General features: G+C 34.0%; 1 protein-coding gene across 1 annotated transcript in view; it reads right to left on the minus strand.

The window, feature by feature from the left end:
• Nucleotides 1-20,909, minus strand: part of LOC146734539 (carbohydrate sulfotransferase 9-like) — a 40,120-nt gene extending 19,211 nt beyond the window's left edge. The window contains exon 1 of the mRNA XM_085507504.1: nt 20,655-20,909. The gene's annotated coding sequence lies outside the window, so the exon portion shown is untranslated. The remainder of the gene's footprint in view (nt 1-20,654) is intronic.
• Between the last annotated feature and the right edge of the window lie 3,122 nt (nt 20,910-24,031).

Raw genomic sequence — 24,031 nt, forward strand, 5'->3', positions numbered from 1 at the left:
AGTTCTCAACTTGAGTGTAAAAAAGGTGGCCTGGTCATATAGGGGAGATTCGCCCGGCCATGTTTGTATAAATATATCATAATACCCACAAATACTAGATTTTGTTATTCGCTAGGTATTAATATCTATGAAACGCCGACGGTGACATGACTTTCAGCATTTTTTCTATTGTTGTCGGCTCTTTGTGCCTTTGAGTTTTTCCCTCCGTTCTTTAACTTCAGATTAGCATACAATATCTCATTTCTTCAGCCGCAAATATTATTGTATATAATAACAAAGCCAATCCTTGTTTTTTGTGTGTTACTACATGCTGTCGTTGAAATAGAAGAGTAGAATCCTTATATATGTTCGAAAGACCATGCACATTGTCAAGTTTGATGCTGAATTCTTCTCTGTGTTAACTAGCGAGGTAAAACGACATAAAGACACGCCGATGATGTATATGTGTGTGACGTCGAATCACAAATGTAAAAATATCAATACAATTGTAATTGCGAATGAGGCAATCATGTTTGTGTATTGAGTACACACACAAGCTGTCTCTGTTTTGTGTTGCGAATCAGGATTAATTTAAAACGAAGTTCAGTGCGACCTCAAACTGTAATTGAAATACAACCGCAGTTGTTTATATTTTTAATTATAACTGCAGCTTGTAGTGGTATTTGGAATGCCTGAAATTAAATCCAATGGAGGTCATTCATGGAGGGAGTAAATAACGAACGATCATATTTAATATCTAAGCTATGACGTTTTAATATTTGTTCACACTTGTTTACGTCATTGTACATAGCCATTCGTGCGGCCTGGCATTGTGTGCTGCTAGTATAAAAATCGCCTTTTATACAATGAGCCTCTTAGGTCTTCGGTTAGAACCTTATGCTTTTGAACCACAGTATTCTGACAGTGGGATGCCCAATTGCGTTGAAGTACCGTACCCGATCATAAGCATATCCCTCTATTTTTAGACATTTAACGAGTTAATAACATTCCAGATTTTAACCAAGGTTGTTTTTACCGGGCGTCGACGACATTCATTGAAACACGCTGTAAAAAGTGTGTTTCAATGCTAAATAATCGGGATTAGTACGGTAGTTTGGTTTATGTTTAATGCGAAAACCCTTCCTATTCCGTTATTTACTCGGGATGAACCTCGATGTTGCAATACTCAAGTAATTCCTATTTTTTGAGTAGCAGATTTCGATACACCAAGAATGTGATCGTCAAGTCCCGAAACATGGTAATTGATCTTGCTTTTCTTTAATCGCGTTCATTGAGACATTCGTGAATGGGATGTGAACGACGTGACGTGTTGGCGACTGTGAAAGATATTCAAATACTTCCTCCGCACTCAGTTAACTTTTCAAAAATTGCGAATCACTAGTTTTTTGGAAAACAGTCACCGTTTTATCGTCGCAATCAGTACAGATCGCATTTTAACATCGCGGTAATTCATTTCTACATTGTGAAAATTTCGTCTGTACGACACAGCATTTTGATTGATTAATGAAAAAACCGGACCTGTTAGGTCAAATGACGTTTCGGTTCAAATCGTCTGAAAGAAAAGTAATGGCAAAAATTGGTTGCATGAAGAAAATTGCGTGCGATCAAAAACATCCCAAAACGAAGATAATGATATTGTCCTCGAGTGTTTCCCCCACATACCCTACCCATTTTTACACCGTAAATTCGAACGATATGTAAATCGTATTATAATAAAGCATCCCTTAATTTTCCCAATTTTACGTGTTCAGGCCTCTAGGCTTATGATTGGTGAAGTAATGTATACTGTGTCCTTAAGGTAGAGTCACATCAGTTCAGTTTGTGTCACGTGAATCTATCTGATGTCGACGATGCCCCTTGTTCGGATGATAATTGTATTTCAAATTACGGGAAAGTCGGTTAATAATTTTCGTGGTGTTCCTCTGACAATTGTGCAGCCAGTGCAGCCTAATGAGCGTCTATGTCACATAAGAACAGAATACATTAACGAAAGGTTTTCAACCACCACCCTACGAACTCAAGATTGCATACAACAGCACCCAGACTTTGAAATAATGTGTACGCATCGAGTAGTACTTGAAACAGCCTTTCTCCGAAACCAGTTGGACAGAAATAGAAGACAAAATACCCGTCTCGGTCATTCGCACATCTATACTATTTGCAAGCGGGCATGGCGACACGCTTGTAAGGAAAATTCACGTAAAAGTCGAAACTCCCTAGACTGTAAGTTAATTCACCAATCCAGCCAACTATGGCTGTCCAAGTTGTTTATATATCATCAGAAAATATTGCGTCACCATGCTTTGTTGCTTTTTCTGTTTATACCTTATAAGTGCTTTTGTGTTAAAGCAAGATGGTGCGGACGGAAGTCCTTCACAGTTCTATGGTTTCTCATATTAAAATCATCATAACAAATTAACCCTTTTATTTTTTTATAAAATTTCTAATCAGTATACATAACTACAGAAATAAAAGGACCAAATTAGCCTATATTTAGTTTCTCTTCAATTCACCGTGTTTTATACATCGTCATTCACATCTAGAAACATATGTGGAATCGTTCGAAAATATTTTATGTAAATAATATTGTGTATACAAGATTGAAAGTATGTGCTAAACACAATTGCAATACAAGTATATTATAGCAAATACATTTATAGACACGCACTATTACCGACTGTATTATAATTCTTGAAAAATCATAATAACTGTCATCTTTGAGATAATATTCATTAATTGCACAATTTGATTGTTACTGTTCTATATTATTTGTACTACTGTCCCTGTATGCACAAGACGGATCACTAATCACATAACAGTAATATTATATTATGATAACGTACCTTTATGTAATGACTTCAAAAAGCTTAGTAATTATCAATGTATGAATGTATGTTTCATACACCATAAGGTGAGGTGGGAAACTTCACTGTAATGTGTGCCTTGTAAATGCAGAATAATGTCAATTAGTAAAACAAGATCAATCTAATTATAATTGCTAATGAAACGATGTTATTTATGTATTGAGTACAGACAAAGGCTGGTCAATATGGGATTAAAATAATGTATGTCACACTGGTGATGTGAATGGGAATTAATTTAGTTCAACATTTTCCGTTATATTATTTTACATCGTCATTCACATTTAATTTGTGGTATCGTTCGCAAATATATCAGTAAATAATACTGCCAAAATGTATGGAATGCATTTACTGAACAAATTCATATTTTTCAGGTAATATGTATGATCAAATCGTCTAATGAGATAATTCTATTATGTCTGCCCATGCCCAAGAATAATGCATGTGCCAGTAGTCATGACTGTGTGCCACGTTTTACAATTATTGTATGCCACGTTTTACATGTATCGTATAATGTGTACTTTGCCGTGTGCTAGGATGGGACAAAATTATTGATTGTGGCACAGCCAAATCAAAATAGCTATATTTTGAATAGAATATCAACACATATCCTCCCATATTTCACTAAAATGATGCATTGCGCATGCAATGTGCTAGGTTGGCACAACATTAATGGTCGTGGCACAGCCAAAACAAAATAGTTATAATAAGATAGAAATGATGGTTGTATGTCATCTTGAGAAAGTATCGTGTCATAATATACAACATAAGTAACAAATATTGAAAACCAAAAATGTTTTCACCACCGAAGAACAGCAACAACAAAAAAACTAGCAACAATGTTATCGCCTGACGTCCACATACATTGAGGCTAATCACGTGACAGTATTTTTGCATATCACAATGCAGTGTGTGCACTATGTACTACACGTTATAAGTCTTCATATATTAATTTGTCTTGCCGAATCAAATGAAAATGAAAGTGTATTTCGATATTAACGCTTTTCCTGTAAGAAATGTGTCCAGAATCCCACACCGTCTATACTATTTATCCGGTCCACGTTTAGTATAGACGATATAATAAATGCGCCACCCATATCATATCTGCAAATCCAGTTCTTAAATTGTATCACAGCTTGGATGAAACATGTAACGGTACATTCACCGAACGACTGCTACCCGGTATATAAACTTCTACATTAAACTATTTTTTGTTGATGCCAATGTATCGCTATTATTGAATCTAGAGTTAGTTTACTTATTACACCCACATAACTTGCAAATAAAGAAAGCTATGCAAGACAGCGAAGCCCTGGCTACTGTTGTCAACAAAACGCACTCAACCAAAGAAATATGGTTTGTGTGACAGACTAGTTGGGTAATAAGTTTATTTAAATATATTCATAACATCCAGATACATTCATATACATATTATAAAGCATTCATGTAACTAACACATTCAACCTAATAAGAATCAGCAACAGTTATCGTTTGTTAAAATATGTTTTAGTTTCTCTCTCAAATTTTAAAAGTTGACTTCTTTTCAACAACCGCAATGAATGTCGAAATACAGATACATTTAATAGATTGCTATTATTTGAAATTTATTTGTTTTACCTCCATTTGTCTGTTTGTTGTGTATTTTTGACTTCCATTATAATGGATGGCTGACATTAACTAATGTTCTTTTTCCTGTACACAGCCGTATTCTATATATAATATATATAGATCCAAATTGATAATTATATTTCATATATTTTTCTCAAGAAAAAGTTGTTAGTAATAACATATGTATTCATTAAAGGCCCTCGTTGGTACAATATAATGTAATTCCAGGTCACATGCAACTGTTTTGTGAGAAAATATTGTGTTGTCTTGAATAGTAATCGTTCCGTTACGTACTACTTTGAACTATATTTTATGATATGTTTAAAATATTGTTAATAATGTTCATCATATTCATTCGTTTCTCTTACATTTTCTGTACACATTGTTTCAGTTGAAGCCATCATCCAATCATTGACCATATTTGTAATAGTTTCCGAGTCTTTTTAAAGCATACCGCTGATATATTAGATTCGTTCTTCGGACTCCTTGGTCAGCAAACATTTTATATGAATTTAAGTGTCTGGTTGATACATTCACTACAGAAATGCACAATAATGTTAATGATGATATAAACAGAGCGAATGAAATATTATATAAATTGAATGTTTCGTGCGTCCATACACAGACTTAATTTACTACATAGATTATTGTTGTGGGTAAATATACAGGATGAATGTTATATTGCAGTACAACTTTATTTTGTGTAAACAAAAAATCAGATACATGTCTTCAATTTGATGAACAAACATTGAATGGGTGTTTCTTTGACAGAACATGAATTTAGGGGTGAGCCGAGCTATTAATTTGTGGTTGACCATCCATGTTTGTCTGCATCCATGGAATTTCTGTGTAATCTGGCACTACCAGTGTAAACTAATTATTGGAAACAACAAACCCATCTCCACATTTTTGATACACACTTTATTTGCCAAAATCTACCAATCCGCCTAGACCAATGATAAAGTTAAAAGTGATTAAAGCAGCAAGGTATATTGATAATGCAGACCACAATAACATTATATCCATCCATTATACATTATATTAAAAATACTGTCCCAATTAAGACACAGAAGATAGCTAGTTAATAAATGCATATTTATATAGGTAACTATTGTATCATATATGTGCTAAATACAGACTAAATTTGACCATTTCAAGTTCCAATATTGTGCGTGAATGCCTTCACGTGGCAGATGATATATACGCTCAGTGCTTTTAATACTGTGGATACAACATGGCATTCATAAAATGTACTTCTCATTACACTAATAACACCATATGCGTGTCAAATCCTGGTGTTTCACATGTTTGGTGTGACTAGCCATTACGATTCAAACTTAGTGTATGAATAATAGAAATAACACATTGAGAAAGCAAAATAAATTAATGTTGTTGGTAATATGATGTGGTTCTGGTTCATCTAGAATGAATATATGTATATTACACGGGCGGACTTCACAGTGTGTTTGTTGTTAACATTCTTTAACGAGTCGCTTGCTTGGATAAATACTGGCATATAGTTTTCGTTGTTTAAACACTGCTCTGGCAAATTACACTATAGGATGAGGTTTTGTATTTTCTTTTTAACCCATTTTTATTGTTAAATACTGCTTGTGTGAACACAAGGTTAGGGGGGCACTTTAAAAAAATAAAACAATTATACATGTCAATTGATGCTGTTGCTATTAAAATAAAAAAATATTGTTTTGTGCCGAGAATAAAAAAAAAAAAATAACCTAATTTGCCGAATCACAATCATTGAGCAGAATAAGTGATATTCCAATGTATACGATTGAATTTAACAACTACTTGCTGGGTACATGACACAGGCCATGCTATTTTAAAACTATATTAGGTGTTTGGATTGTCATTCTTAGATTTTCATTATTTGTTTTATTGTAGTATAAACTGATATATGTCTGTGTAATAAAGGTAATAAAAAATGAGTTGTAAACCAATGATTAACACAGTTGACTCTGGCGTCATGGCTGGTATTCATGTCCAGCAGCATTTTTGTTCTTGGGGTTGCTTCTCAACATTTGCACAACGAAGAGGGTTCATGCTTTGAGTCTGCACATCCAAATGCAACCGAATTCAGACCCAGCATTTATTTAACATCACTGTAAAACCTAGCAGTACAGTTGACGTAGAATCTGATGCTACAATTCATGAACTCTAGTCGCTAATTACATGGAATTCACTTGAGTGACCAAAGTTATATTACTTGACTCACATTGGGGAATGTCATATACAAAACATACTTATACACATAATAGGTAATGCAGGCTTTTAGTTATTATACAATCATGCTTGTTAGTCCCCGTTCGGACAAAGTCCGAAAACGGGGACTTATTCGGTCTCCATCCGTCCGTTCGTCTGTGCGTCCGTGCGTCTGTGCGTCCGTCCGGAGTCGTATCTCAGAATCCCTTGGACTGATTTCGTTCATTCTTTGCATGTGTGTAGTACTTTATGTGGGACATAAGCACATGCAGTGGTTTAGCGATTCGATTCAAAATGGCCGACTGGCAGCCATCTTATTTTTTGAAAATGTTGTATTTAGGACATGCTTTGTCAGTTTTCATTCAAACTTGGTACATATATTATACATGTTAGGATACATGTCCATGACAATTTATTTCACAATTGGATCAAAGATGGCCGACTAGCAGCCATCTTGTATTTGAAAATGTTGTATTTTGGACATGCTTTGTCAGTTTACATTCAAATTTAGTACATAGATCATACATGTTAGGATACATGTCCCCGACCTTCCGTGAGTTCCTGCTGAGTCTGTCCGTCCGTGTGTCCGTCTGTCCGTCCGTCCGTCATCCTGCCTGCCCAGAGTCATATTTCAGAATCCTGTGGACCGATTCCATTCATTCTTTACATGTGCCCATGCAGTGGGACATATACACATGCACTGGCTTAGCGATTCGAGTAGTGAGTTAGACAGATCAGTTCGTTGAAAATAAATGTTGTAGAACTAATTTTGACTTATAAAGCAAGACAGGAGCCCTAGTATGCATTCTGTAATTTTAGTTTCTGCGTCGAACAGTTTTATGTTTCTTTATTTTTTAATTCTGATGAAATACGGAGGTATTTAGGCATCTGCATCATCTGTTATTTTTCTATCGTAATTACCAAAATTTTGCGACAGGCATGTCATCCGTTCTCTCAGTTCTCATCAGTTCTAATTTTATTCTTATAGACATGTGCTCCTGGGGGCACTTGTGCGAACTCACAATGACGTTTGGGTACACAATGTTCCATAGTGAGTCATAATTACTCTAATCTTTGAAACAAAGGCAACTGTCAACTAGTATTTATATTATATACTTTGAGCGACATTGACATCTGATTTGCCACTTGGAAGAAAAAGGCTCGCCGTAAACGCTTTTCAGCTTGATCACAATTAATCATAAGCACATTTTTGGTTATTGTTTTAATTGTTTACACCATAACACCAGATGTATCATTTGTCCTTCAACTCAAAGCCATACAACATAAACTATTGCTGATAATATAATCTATGTCTATATAATAATATGTCTATGTATCCAACCGAGGTTTTAACACAGTATCGACATATCATCATAAAAATTACAGAAATATAGTATTGGTTCATTGTACCTTACACATTTTGTGGTACATTGAAGTGGCATGAAATGTTTGAGATGTATTGCTGCTGCGATATTTTGAGACAAGTGATACTGGCTACAATCATCAGAAGCCATTGACTGTCATTCATTTCTACAATAGGCAATTTCCTATTTTAGTGAATTTATACATTGTATTTTTTCTTTGCTTTGTTTCTCGTACTTATTTTGAGAGGTATTAAAGCCAGAAGCTTTAACTTTATATGTTGGTGTATTAGTATTTCATTTCTAGTAATATTGTCTTCTATACCCAATTCTTGCAGTGAAGAATCCCTAACCAGTGTGAGTTGACTCATTGTGATGATATCGTTTATTCCAAGTTGGAAACAGATACCTAACAAATTTCCACTTGTTTAAAAAAAACAGCCGTCTTCTAACACCGAGCTAATGGTGTTTTAGTGCAGAGAGTAAGCCTTAAAAACATAATTGAAATTACAAACCCAAGCCGGCGTTAATGTTGTCAGAGCAGCTGTTGAATATTGATGAGCACGTTTTTAATAAATAATCAAATTATCGGTCGAGAAATGAAAACTGATCAAAATTCAGGAATTGGTCATGTGGAATCAATTTGAGGCTGGACAGTCCAGACATATTTCAGACATAACCCTTATTTATATTCAGCAGTTTGGTGTATTAAGTCATTAAAAAGCTGAAGTTTAATGTTTAGTATATGACATTCGAATATTATTTTCGCTGTTCAGGATCATTGCATTTGGCAACATAAGAAGCTGGTCTTTGCAGCTTTTGACTAGCCATATAACAAATGGGAAAATGGACGAATTTTTCATGAGTTTGAAACTTCATCAGAAATTCATTAAGGATAATCATAGTTTACATAAATCATACTTTTACTACACACATATCGGGTATCAGCTTTTAGGTAAGAGTAGCATTAGTAAGTGACCTCCAAGTGTAACATGGAAAAAAACACATTGAAGTTATCTTTTATACAAATTAGAACATATTTATCTTTGGCCATCCCTTGGTTCGTTTATTAAATGTGTCACATCTGTACTGGTTATATAAGGAACGTGGCAAGGACAGCAAGCTTGTTTCCACTACGCATATTACAAACAGGTTCTCAAAATGACATTACATGTATCCCTAACCTACCGAAAATACACCATTCCACACATTCCAACAAAGATAATGTGTTCCATAATCAAGACAGATTTAAGGAGGTCCTGACAATGACATAACATATATTCCTATCGACAGATTATATACAGGTCTCTATGATAATAACGTATTGCGGAAGCAATATGCTTTGTGTCTGGAACACAAGCGATAGTGCGCCATCAACGGTGCTGATGTGCGTAGTGTGATGTTACTCTTCTTTGCGCGAGGTGTAACGCCAGTCTTCTTCAAGGCAGACACATGTAAGTGGCTTTTCTTAGTGTGGTGAATTGTTGAAATACTCATTTTCTTTCCCTCCCACCCATGATTTGGCCACACACTCGTCATTTGTTCAACAAACTTGATTTGCTACTTTTAGTCAAGAATTAGGAATTTTAGGAATGTTGTTTATTCAATTAAGTGGATATGTTACATTGTTTTCATGATTTTTTTAAAAACATTGTAGTTCATTAAAGCAATTTGTTCACTTTACCCAAATATATGGGGTATCCAAGTTGCGGTAACCCAGTTGTGGTCCTTTTTTTCAGCCAAATACAGGTGTATAATTTATTTCATAAATGGGTTCCAGATACAAATAAATGATAGTCTATATGCGGTTCTAGTAATAATATGAGATGTGTTCCACATCAGATCATTCTAGCAAAGACATTAAATGTGTTTTTGAAATATATACATAGTCACAAAATCTCCTGCAGTGACAATAAAAAAAAATGAACTTATAAAACACAGATTCTAACAATGTTATTGAATGTATCACCTTAAGGCAGCTTATGTACAGGTCTCAGAAATGATATAATATTAAATCCCATCTAAAGAACTTATACGCAGGTCCATCCTCAATACGGCTTATATACAGATCCTAGTAATAGCATTAAATGTGTCGCCAAATAAACTATAAACAGGTGCTAGCGATGACAAAAAATGAATCACTGTTCCATTATATACAGAAATTGCCTCTAGTCTCAATTCATGGTTTATTGCGTACTTACACTTGCTCTGACAGTTAGGTATTAAGATTTGAATCACTTCCATATTGCGCATGTATATTGTAGAAGGTTATAATCACAACGCATTCCGTGATTTGTGCGTAAATTGTGATTTTCTGTATTTTTTTGGCATTTTGTTTAGGCTCGTTTATAATCATATGATATGAAATTCTAACTATTTAAAATTGTTATATTATGGCTGTCGCTAGAATTATTGGAATCCCAGGTGGCCACATAGCCAATTAGAAGCTACATTAGCATTATCATGACGATGAGCAGGTCAGCAAGTACAGTGTAGAGAATATCTAGTCAAAACGAGAGGGTTAAAAGTAATGTTATATCAAGCTTGTCCAGGCAGTTACTGTATCAATATATTGGTGTTTTGAGCTATAGGACTGTTTTACACGAGCGGTGTTGCCAATGGGGTGATGTGGGGTTGCTGGAGATAACTCAAGGCACGGTTCAGTGGAAACAGCCTCTAGTATGTAGAAGAATCATTTTCCATTATCATTTCCATGACTTACAACTGGGAATTGCCCAGGTGAAAACAGTTCCAGGATGTAGAAATGGATGACAGTCAATGGGTTCTGCAACACAATGACGAAGAAATACAGGAGCCTTGCTGGCAGAGAAACGCTGTTATTCTGGAGGGCACCACTGAAAGCAGGAGATCGCATACAAATATCAAATTTTACTGTCTTATTTAATACTATAAGTGACAATGTATAACTATAAATTGTATAGAAGTAATTATAACTATAATAACTGTCATTGTAGATCCAAATGAGCTGTTGCATATATAACATTGATTAGAATGGACGCCATTAAATCTCAGATTCGAGTGGTATTATACTTGTAAAATTGTGTAATTTCCTATGAACTGTAATGCACTGTGTTTCCATTTTGGCACTGACACCAAATATTCGGCATTCAGGCTGGCAAAATTAATGATTGCATGCTTGAAAAGTTCTTTGTTCCGTTATATGTTATAATTTGTTGTATTCGATTTCGTGATTTTTGATTTCAATTACATCTAAAATATTCAGTGTAGTGCACACTGAAAACTGTATATGTACATTGCATGCTTGGATTTATTTGACTTTAAGCTAAAACTAATGTTTCTATATTGTTGGAGGCACAGGTCATGGCTAATTTTATTTTGCAAATCAATTTTTGGTATCCATTATCCATTGAATTTACTTTATAGCATATACTTGCGTTGAAGTATATAATAATAAAAAATGCCAGGTATATGTTCGCTAAAATGCACTATATAATAAAGTTTTATTATTGCATTGCTGCCCTATTGCTAAAATCTGTTGAAAAAAAAACAATGTATCTTCATAGTATTTTTTAAGAGTGCAGTGTTGCCTTTTCTAAATATCAAAGTGTGTTTTCACAGTGAGTGAAATGAATGCATAATTGATACAACTGTGTGAAAATATGAGGTATTAGCAATTGGCGTGACTTTTAACTTAGCAGAGAATTGGTTGGAATACAACGACATATATACAATATACATATTGTATTAAGGTCACGATTTCTTCATGTAACTACAACAACAAAGAATGTAAAAAAAAATTGAAAAGAAAAACTTGACCCTTATCGTATAACACGCACAAAAAACAAAAACATGCATGTTTTCGCCGAAATTTGTGATATTATTCTATCGTAACCACATATATGTATACATACATGTATATAAATGTGATGATTGTAAATAAACTGTGAAATACTAATAACATGAATTTCCACTCAATTTCTCACAGCATTTGGCTATTTTCATCAGTGATAGTTGGTTTGATTTTGTACATATTTTTCAGTCAAATTTTAAAGTAATTGTCACAGCTATATATATATATATATATATATATATATATATATATATATTACAAATAAACTCTAATTAATTTGCTGATACCATATGGAGTTAATTTATTACTAGAAATTGAATTGGATTTTTTTTTCAGTATTTAAGCAGCCATCGTTCGTCTGTGATAGAAAGAACGCTGTAAAATCATCCAGTGAGTGATATCACTTTGTGGTATGATTACTGCATGATATGTCAATACACACTTTTTACGTCATTCCGTAAAGTAGTACCGACTTTAGACTATAATAAACAACCTAAATTATATATATTTCAAATCAAATATATTTGACCTTAACTTTAATGAATCACGAACATGATCGTATTTCGCCATCTGTCATTCGCAATAGTCGATTGCTACTTGTAATTAGTTAATGACGCTCATATTTTTGTTTTACGGTTTCAATCAACATTGTTGTCGTTTGGTTATGTGTTAGATATATTTACTTGAATCGTGTTTAAATTTGACGGGTTTTATACGTTTCTTATTTTGGGATTTTGACTGGTGAGCATTTTCGTTGAAACAAACTAAAAATAGTGTTATACCTGCTGTCACTATCAAAGCAGTATCACCAATTATTCATTGGGGCGTGCGAGTCAGTAATACGCCTCAATGTGTTTCTGTTATAATCTAATCTTGCAATTAGTATTTCCTCTTGGTTGCTAACTTATATGTTATAATATTTCTAAATTTGATTTGACTGTTGACTTGTCTAAAAATGTTTCCATTTTAGCAGTTTATCAATATCAAAAAAATGATACTTTAAAATATTCTAATTCTTCTAAGTCTTGAAGTTCACAAAGGCAATGTTCATTTGATACCAACGGACCTCATCAAATTATTCTTTGTAAAATAATTCCTTGTTTGGTTGAGTCAGTGTGTTATTAACTGTTTCTAATTTGTTTCTTGGTTCAGAAAACGTTAGTCCATGATTTCCAATGAACCATCGAATTTTTCGTGATATGAAACATAGTCTATTGCATTGTTGTAACTATCCTTTTCTTTGACATAATTTAACAATCAGCAAACAAAGACAAATTGGCCAGTTTTTTGAGACAACATAGAGCAGTCTGTTGTGGAAAAAATCGTGACTTTCTTTAGCGCAATCAAGAATTTAAAACAAAACAAAACAATACGCAAATACCAATATAACACAACACCCAGGATACTATTTCAATTCAATTTCAAATCGTCATATGTGAATCATCGAGCTTATCAAACCTCTCAGCATGGGCCACTAATATCGTTGCAACTCCTTTGACATATTATACATGATCGTTATAATGTTTCAAAATTAGCTATATCATATTAATTCCCAGTTCACTATAATACTATATTACACATATCAATGCCCAAACGTTTAAAACCTTATTATAAAACCTACAATTCAATTTAGAAAATACATTGAATGATTAAACAGTCAACATCATCAAGCACTAAAAGTAGCGCCTCCAATCAACCGAGTGTCAATTTTGTACTACATTTTGCATGACCCTCTAGAAACGCTATTTCCTGCATTTCGAGAGGCAAATTTGATTGACACAAAATTTAAAGGTTTCATTTTGATCTTTGAAGGGCGACCGGCCGAACGTTTTTTTTTTTCTGCCACAACCTCCGGTACCGCCGCCACTGATTTCGTTATTTTACGGACATTGTACGGTGTGTTTATTAATCTACGCGTGTATTGCTGACATTGTCCCACTGCTCCTGTGTTGCAAGTTTTTCGAATACTGCTGACATTGTCAGTGTTGTATAACATTGTTATTACTGATTATCGTGGTCATTGTTGCTATTATGTGGCTAATATGCTCGACCATGGAAGGATGTGGTGTTGTCATGTAGAAATACTGTAATAATTGTTGACATTATCATTTCCATTGTGTTGTTAATTTACGTACAATATTATTGCCAAATTCAATTGAAGCAATGCGAATTATAGAGGTATTATCATTTCCATTGTGCTGCTAATTTATGCGCGAATCGCAGGAATTCTAAACTCCATATGTATGAGGAATGGTGTGAATATCCTGCCTATGTTATGGTCTATCGCTATCTGCCTGTGGATTGTATCATATATTGGCATGTGATAGTGATATCTACATTCTTACTGACATTCTGACTGAAAAATAAAAATAAAAGCTGCAAACAAACTGTATCTCAGATAAGTTGTAATATAGTGTATTACTGTGATTTTTGTTCAGAAAAGGATTCATAGTTGGTGCTTATGTTAAGTTATGATATTGTACTATCACTTGTTTTTTTGCGTACGATTACTCACACAAAACTTGATATCAGTAGATAATTTCTGTTTTTTTGCCAAAATCTGTCTCGCGATCCATTATTATATTATTTATCTTTTTTGTCTGGAGTTGGTTTATATCATGGCAACAATTATGTGACATTATGTGACCCATTGTGTGGTTAACTACACGCCTGTATTTTGTTGCTTTTACAGGGAATTCGAAGAATTATGGGTCAGGAGATGAAACATGTGCAAAAAATATACTCTTGAATTAGAAAGATACAAGAACTGACATAATACCTATCGAAAATATGAGCGTTAATATTAAATATACGCGAGCCTACATTATGCGTTTGTACATAATATCTCAATTTGCAAATACCGACTCTGCATTTAAATAAAACAAAATTAAGCAGTCAATTTCTGCACCTGGATTTAAATGTAAAATGTTACATATACAAACATGGGAAATAGGTAACAACAGTTACTGTTGTGTTAGGAAGTTATTAGCAGTTTTTCGTGTATATTATGTAATAGTTTAGTTGATACCTGAAACGAGGACGTTTCATATTTTTCAGTTCCGTATATTTATTTCCAGCGCTATTCACTGTCGCTATTAGATATGTCGCCAGCTGAATTATGTTCCTTTGTCATGGTATATGTTTAACGAATCAATTGTTAAGTACCAGCTCTCATTGACAACGTTACCCGTATCATTATAGAAGATTAGTAGCTGAGACAATGAACATTATTAATCCAGATCCAGTCTTTTCCCCGACACGCCGCAACACAGCCAACTCTCTACACGAATCCGTTATCTTGCCCTCAGTTAGCCTAAGTATCAACAACCATTGTATTTAAAAGTCACCTCTTATCTTATCAATACATATTTATAATTAAGTAATGTTGGTGTTTCTTCATCATTGTGTGCGTCTGCAAGCGTTACGACCCGGTCCCTCAAGCTGAAGCCAAGTGAGTCAAAAGTTCCCCAACTGCAGAATTAAGCCGTTTCACTCTCACTCCTGGTCCGAAACAGAACGCGCACCAACCCAATCCGACTCGAAACCATCACCCCGACAGTTGAGTCAAAATATGTTATTCAATATATCATTGAAATAATAAATAAATGTGTTAAGAAGAGCAAATCTATATTTACTATTTTAATTTTCAGCCCAGCGAAGAGAAAAAGTACATACAATAGGTCGTACTGGAAATGTTAGTCAATATCATCAAATTTTTGTTTCAATCGCGTACCTGCACCCTGGAGTTGTACACAAAATGGGTTTGACAGTCGTGAAGAAGGGTAGAACATGAAATAAATTGGCCTTATACATTCAGCAGAAAAAAATACAACTTTACATGTTTTCCATTTCCGAAAATTATTCGTGAAGCACAGACGTAAATCTATATTTCCATTCAAATGTTACTTGATCGAGCCTGTTCTTCTGTTGGTAATACTATTAAATAAATTTCGTAAATCATGTTGTCGGATGGTTTGTATTTTCTTGAGTTACCTATTGCGGTTAGCAATTTGTTCAAGTCCAAATTTCTAGCATATTGAGATTCTAGTAAATAATCAGACTGATTTAAATTGGGAATATTGAGATACAATTGAGACTAAATATTAAAAATGTTGCAGGAATCTTACCTTGCCAATACAACATTATGCAGGCAGTAAAAAACAATACACCAGCTATGTATATTGATCCTTGTCTTCTAATCATCTCGTACTAAGCAGAATTATTCATTTTAATCGTCTTTTCTAGTTATCTAAATCTATATGACTTTCTTTGAATTAGATAGAAAAACAAATTGTTGATACTATGCAGTTCACATAAATCAAAATCAGTCTCACTAAAAACTGTTCATTATGAGGTTAATCACTCAAATAAAAATAAATTTAGTCACGTGATAGGCAGAAGTTGTTTAGTCACTGATATATATTTATCAATAACTAATATTTATCATCTATAAAGTTATTTCCATGTCAGACAATCGTGCCACAGAATGACAGACTTTTTTTTAGAAATCGACACATTAATATTACTAAAAGAAAATAACACGTTGTTTTCGATGATGCTACCTATGCTTACATTGCCATTATTCTCAAACAAATTTTTTCATAAAGATAAATCTTATTTTACATATTATCGTATTTATTCTGTTCATGATTTTCCATAAAAAATCTTTACCAATCAACGGTTTGGAACAATGCAAGTGTGTTTAAAAACATTTATTTCTATCTTGTGACGTTTTAACACCTACCTATTTCTAATTTCAACACCTACAAAAAACTAACTAGCCAAAATGTCAAAATTTAAGACAAGTTAGCGGATTTGCTGTTGTCCGTTACTGTGTTAGAGCTGTGTGATAATTATCATAAACTAATATTCTGTTGTAAGATAAATTTAACTAACACAATGATTCATATATTTGTAAGTTTTAAATGTAAATAAAAGCAACAAACAAACCAACATAAACTATGGTATCATATTAAAGTACATATATATTCATCAACAAATCTTATTTATATATTATTGTGACATTATATTTGTAATAACAGTAAAATCCCCATGTAAAATGGATGTCGTCTACTGTACAACATACCTGTCAAATATTTTAAACTTTATAACATTTGCGTACATTTCATAATGTGAATGACTTATCCTCTATAGTGGCTAAATTTAATAGTAATTTTTGTACTGAACCAGTTAATTAGTTTATGTCTGTTTGGGCTGTATATTTCTATGGTGGTGTGATTCATGTATAAGGTGATCTACATATTTATTTGACAATGTTGATACAAAAACGTTTTTTTTTGCCACTGATATCCGTGTGGCAACACAATACTACCGGTGCCCACGCCCTATTCACTTTACAACAACGAAGACCAGGCATTCCGAATATTTCATGAATGTTATTTTATTATGTTGTGCAGTGTTTTGATAGCTCACAGGTAAAAGCCTATCTTTGAGATTGGGTCCAACAACCTATGGTGATCGTATTGACAGACGTGTAGCTGCGTAGCTGCTGTTGAAGCGATCCCATACTTGTGTATTTTCCACCTTATTAACTCAATGAGTGATTATAGTACAAAATGGTTAAGAAACGCGTTTGTGCCGTGTGAAAGTCTACATTAAGTAGAGGGCTTCTAATTTGTATAATCACTAACGTGCTTCTGTGTCTACCGTAAACAAAATAACGTGTATGAATAACTTCAATGCGCAACTGTTGGTGATATAGTTTATCCTATATAAGAAGTTTAGGAATGTTCGAACAAGTACTCAGACGTATAGTAATTAAACGTAAAGTGCAAAATGCTACTTTAACTCAAAATAGAACAGGATGATAGTTCATTAAACTTGAGGTAAAATGTACAACTTCAGAATATTTTCAAACGCTGACAGTTAAATTCTTATTTTCATTTTGGCAACATTCATTGCGATATTCGGTGGCACATAAAGTGTATGTATGACTACAGAGGAAATCATTGTTACAACTATTTATTTATTAGACACACCACTCCTTCTGGCGAGTTAAGTAGTCAGGTCAGTAAAAAAGAATAACAAATTGAAGGGTAATCTAACTTGCGGGGTAGTATTTTTTTTGGGTGTAATAGTTCAAAGCATCCTAATTAAAAATGTGGCTAAGTTCTGAAAGGAATATGGATTATTGAACGCTCTGAACAAATTTCTATTCTCAGGCCGGTTTAGTTTACCAATTTTCTGTTAGTTGACAATCTTGCAATTTTTCAAAAACGATGGCTGACGGCACATTTTGGAATGCGTGCCGTTCACCATGCCCTAGTTCTTAATCAAATATATGGTAATTTTACTTTATTCTGCATTATTTTCGTGAATGCAAATGTTAGTCTAGGAAGACGGAGGTTTGTGAAAATTGCTGTAAAAAAGACATTAACGCGAGTTGGAAAATATTACATGATTATAGCCTTGTCAAACTACCAAGAGAAATAAGGTAAGATTTAACCTATTTTCTATGAAACTATTTTGAAATGGTTAATAATTTATCACATTCCTTTAATTAATTACATTGAAGGTTGAAAATGTGCACTTGTTTATAGTGGTCCACCAAGAAACATTGATATGTTTACTTTATTTACGTAACCCCAGTTGCAAAATTCTATATAATTATTAATTAGAAAGGTATTCAGAATAACGTGTAATGCTCAACGAAATCTATCTCAAGAAAGCGTAAGTGGTTTACACAATTCTTAAAATCGTTGTACTCCAAAGTTGTATTGGTTAGATCAGCAATTTCTTAATGCTCTTTCATCCTACTAGTCTGCATTTTCACCGAGTGTATAGTCAGAGCTGTTTAAATCTAGTCAAACGAATCATACAAAAAGTAAATATACTTGATGCTCAAAAGATAATCATCATATCGGTAGAATACTGTTTCAGATATAAACAGCGTATGGTAGTCAAATCATTCTGCTAGGATTTAATGTGACAACATAGAAAAACTGATTGGGATGGATAAATGTTTTATTTCAGTGAAATCGTACTAGATAGTTATACCAAAATTAACGGTGCTTGATATCTTGACGAGATTGCAAAGATTACCTAATTTAAGATGATAAGATACAAATTGTTATTGCAACCACAAGATATGATATGACAGAGTCAAGGGCGACAACAACGCTAAGAACCAAAGCTAAGATTCAATCACTCTTTAAACTGAAGCTTTTGATAAACCCTCTAAATCACTATACTTGTTGTGCGCAAAGCACATAATGGATGTCTTTGCATTTAGTGTCTGTATATATGTGTGTATGTATGTGTGTATGTATGTGTGTATGTGTGTATGTATGTATGTATGTATGTATATGTGTATTATTATATTTTACATAAAATATGTGCTTAATTATAAGCTTTGCATAATAATTAGTCAATTGTGTCCGGGGTACTTATATTTTGTCAATAAATCTTGGTACGTTAATGCACTAAAATAATATTGTAAGTAATTAGCTCTCGGTTCATAAACATCCATAATAATTACTTAGTTTGCATAATAATTAACTTTCATTTTTCCATTGACTTTTTAAGAATTAATCATCACATAATAAAACTTGATAAACAGGGGCATTGGAACTATACACGGGCCTAATTAGTTTGGAGTTTCAATATTGAATATAAGCGCCTTGGAGCAAAGCGCTCGTTATGGATGAAAATTCCAGCATGCGAATTGCCGAATTTGTAAACTGTTCAAATTCATCACATTTAATTAACATTTGGCCCATTACTTTAATAATAGAAAAACATTCATATTGGTTATTCAAATATTAGCCAATGTTTGGTATCTCTAAAAATTCGATTTGAATTGACCTCGTGGTAGAGGTGCTGTTGAATAAATTAGATTGAAAATAACAGATATATCTAATTCTTTCAAAAGATCCTTTTTCATCAGTCAATGGCGCTCTCACTCAACAAAGATCTTGATAATTAGCTATTGAATATGATGTCGGGGAATAAAAGGTATGCTGAACAGGATTTATTAATAACAAATATTGCTAGAAATAGTATAATTTGAATTAGGAGCAAAGTGTGACACCAAATATAGTCGTTGTATTATTATGCTTCTAAGATAAATTCTCAGGATGTCTTGAAACAGATATGGATTGTAAAATATGAAGATGAAAAAGTGTCCAACATAGTAATTTGTATTAACATTTAAGTTCTATGCTCACATAATATGCATTGTCAGGCTAGCATCCGACCACAGATGTGATAAGAGGCACGCCTCCACCTCGTGCTGTGGGTTCTTTGACACCCTACTGATTAAAATATCAAAATAAGCCAGCTGATGAGTTGGTTGTCCTCTGTATAAATTATTATCGTACCAGACCCCACACAATGAAATGCACAATAATATCGTAAAAGATGGTTAAATTATACAACCGGTTTATGGTATCAATAGTACACAGATATGAATTCACTGTACAATAGAAACAATTAACAGTCATGTCAGGGCAGAATAAAGCAGTGGCGTTTTGTAGATAACCCATATACTCAACCCCAATCCGGGATGATTCACAAATACGTATGTATCAAAGACGGCGCTACTTATCTGCGCCGACAGGCGCGCGAAACTTTGAAACAGGAAACGGGCTGTTACAAAATACAATGAAACTATTACTGTTACGATTTCAGAGCACCCGCAAATAAGAATACAATAATTCAGCTAATAAATTACACAAATAATTACCAAAATAACAGTCAAAACACAGCCAATGGTCCCTAGCCCAATGTGTGTGTAACGAGCGTGATAATTACCGGCTTCTGTCGGGCTGTAGAAACGTTGCTACATGTAGATTTAGTCTGGTACCCAGGCCTGGTTTTTCGTAGAATACTTTGTAGAACTCGTGTCGAACACGGAAGGTCCGTAGAACTGCACGTTGAAAAGGAGTCCAGTCTTCCACTGTCTCTACATAACGTCTGACAACTAGGCAGGTAACCTGCACACCACGTGGGATGGACTTATTCTCCACGTTCACTCACAACACAATGCTGGCTCTGGCTGCTACTGCTGCCTCGGTTCGGAGTGTTCTCCGCGCAGCTGCATCTCCCTTGACCTTTTATAACGTCCCCCACCTGGAATAATTGTCATGACAACTAAACATAGTTGGGATCCGCTTTCACAATTCACTGGCACCATCACCTTGGTAATCACTTAACAGGTGGTTACAATGAATATCCGGCACACATATGGCACGCGTCTCTTTGTGAATGGAGTGTTGACGTGTGTTAGTAAGTGTGTCAAATTCTACTAGCTCGACTGTGAAATAATCCTACCTCTGGCTGTATTATAATATAGTACCTTTTCTCCAAACACTAAATTTAACCCAACGTGTAAACCGTAACGAACCTTGTGACATGCATGTGTATTGTTTTTTGTTTTAATGACCTCATAGAAAGTGGGAATTAGAGGACGATGTGTGAAAGTCAATCATTACTGCGAAAGTGAGGTATTGTTATTTAGTGTTCCTCTCTGACAGATACGATGACATTGACCAAGGCCATAAATAGTGTCAATAGTCTTCAGATAAGGATCAAGTTGAGTTCGTTTCTATGCGCATTCAATTATAAATGAATTAACGGAATGATGATGCATATAGCTGGGAATAAAAATTACTAGACAATGCGTTTATCTATATAAGTGAGATTAGTTTACAGTGTTGTATACAAATTGATAATATACAAAATGCATAGAATAAATGATAATTTTGAGGAACACTATTTCCATATGTGCAGTTCTAAATATTATAGCTTATCAGGATTTAACAAAAATAAAACATGCTTTTCAGTATTATTTTTAAATATCTCTGACAGATCTTTAACAAGCTCTGGATGATTAGGTATGTGTAACTACCACCTCAATTTCACTAATACAGCTTTTTAATGTAGTATACTCCAACTTAACCCTCAAAATACATTAAAAAACAAATATCTGGAGATATTTCACTATTTCAGTCAGTACAAATGTTGTGCAACGGTAAATGTTTAGTCGGTGTACGAGTTAGTACGAGGGGTGGGAGAATGGTAAAATACTACAAGACAGACGTTTCGAGTTCAACTCTTCGTCAGTGCAACAGGACATGAAACGGGAATACAATACTAAAAAAACAGACAAAAGAACCGCGTGGGCATTATATTATGTGGAAAGCCTGAAATTAGATATTCATTCCACCAGGTGCAAGCACTCAGAGTTGATAAATAATTGACTGTTCTAATTGCAGTTGTTTGGAGTCGTTACAATTAGCCAATCGAACCAGAGTAACGCTCATATCAGAAATACCCTTGTGAGATGCAGTACAAAAATGCTTAGCCACAGGATAATAAAGTTGCTTGTCTTTGACTGTGCGTAGATGTTCTGTAAATATGTCAAATAGACGTCGTTTGGTTTCGCCAATGTGAAACATTTTACACCGAGGACACTTAATACAATAAACCACATTAGATGAAGTGCGAGTAAATGATTTTTTGATATTTACATATCCACCACTGGGACCCTCAACTTTGTCAGTCGTAAACACAAATTTACATGTATTACACCGCTGACGATTACAGGGTATAGTTCCTGCAATACAGTCGGCATTACGGACTGTTGAGTGGACCAAACGATCTTTAATGTTGGAATATCGTCTATAAACCATAATAGGTAATAACTTAAATATAGCTTTAGTATTGGGTGTATTTTGTAACAAAGCAAAATTTTCAAAAAGAATTTTACAAATTCTATTTCTATGGGGGTGTTAAGTAAGGACTAAAAGAATACGATCACTACTCGAAGTTTTATTGGCCAACAAAGATTGATCCTGGGATAAAGACTGCACTCGCGCAACCGCAGCATCCACAATAGGAGCAGGATAATTGCGAGATATGAACAATTGGCGCATATTTTGACTTGATTAAAGAAATCTGTATTGCACTTTATTGCAATCACGTCTTTATGACTGGTATAACAAATGAAAAGCAGCATTTTTCGAAGCAAGAGATTGTATCGGATAGGGCAAAATAATGCTCGAATAATTATCGTATGTAGAACATGTGGTTTTGAATATACACAAAATAGTTGTATATTTATTTAATGTACTATATTTATATAAATATTGCTGTTTACAACTTTTCCTAGGAGGAAATGAATTTGACCCCCCCCCAAAAAAACCCAAACATAATGGTCAGTCTTAAGCGAGTAAATAACATTTCCTAAAGAAAAAATTGGCCACCAGCCATATTTTCAATTATTCATTTCATTATAATCGAATAAGTGAAAATACAGTACTACTAATAATAAATTCAATTAAATATATAACTGTGTGCATTGTCCTTCTTGAAATATGATGGGAGTACACAAAAGACCATGAAAGTTAAGCACTTGACTACGACGCTTTAATGTCGGTCTGACGTATGATAAATATAGCACTCTTGGGTTTTCCAACAATCCAGGTTGTCTGTCAAATCCTGTGACAAGTGTGCCTCAATGTGTTTTTTTAGTATGTCATGTTGGTTATTATACGATATTACATTGTTCAAATATTTAATTCAAATTGGTCGACTTGTCTCCACATGTTTTCATAACCATCAACGCCACTCATTTTAGCAGTTGAAATTTTACACCATACTAGTTTTAAGCACTAAACACAATTGGAACTATTTCGGGATAATTGGATTCGCTTAAAATGTGCTACAGTAATGGTTTGTTTTCACACAAATATTTTATTTGTTCGTTTTAGATTTTTTTCTGATAATTTCTTGTATTGATATCAGAAATGAGGAAATTAAGAACAATACTACCCTACAGTAGCACATTTCAAGCGAATCCGATTGTCCAGAAATAGTTCCAGTTGTGTTACTAGCTGAAGATTTCAGAATTGTAGCAATGTGATGTTTTAACATATTAAAACAATAGTACAGTGTTTTTTTGCATCAATCACAGGGACTAGAACCAACAATGCAATGTAATCGTGATGAACAATCAAAACTGTTTGTATATATTTCTGGCGACATTTGACACTCTTTATATTTCGGCAAATCTCAAATCTCAAATTGTAATATTATAAGTCAACAGGGTCCGCCGTCCAGAAATATAAAATGTAGTTTTCTGTAGCAGCATTGCTTGTGATCATGATTACGATGGATTGATGATTTCA

This window comes from Saccoglossus kowalevskii, chromosome 14 (assembly GCF_978046115.1).
Source record: "Saccoglossus kowalevskii chromosome 14, keSacKowa6.1, whole genome shotgun sequence".
In the NCBI taxonomy this organism is placed as follows: domain Eukaryota; kingdom Metazoa; phylum Hemichordata; class Enteropneusta; family Harrimaniidae; genus Saccoglossus; species Saccoglossus kowalevskii.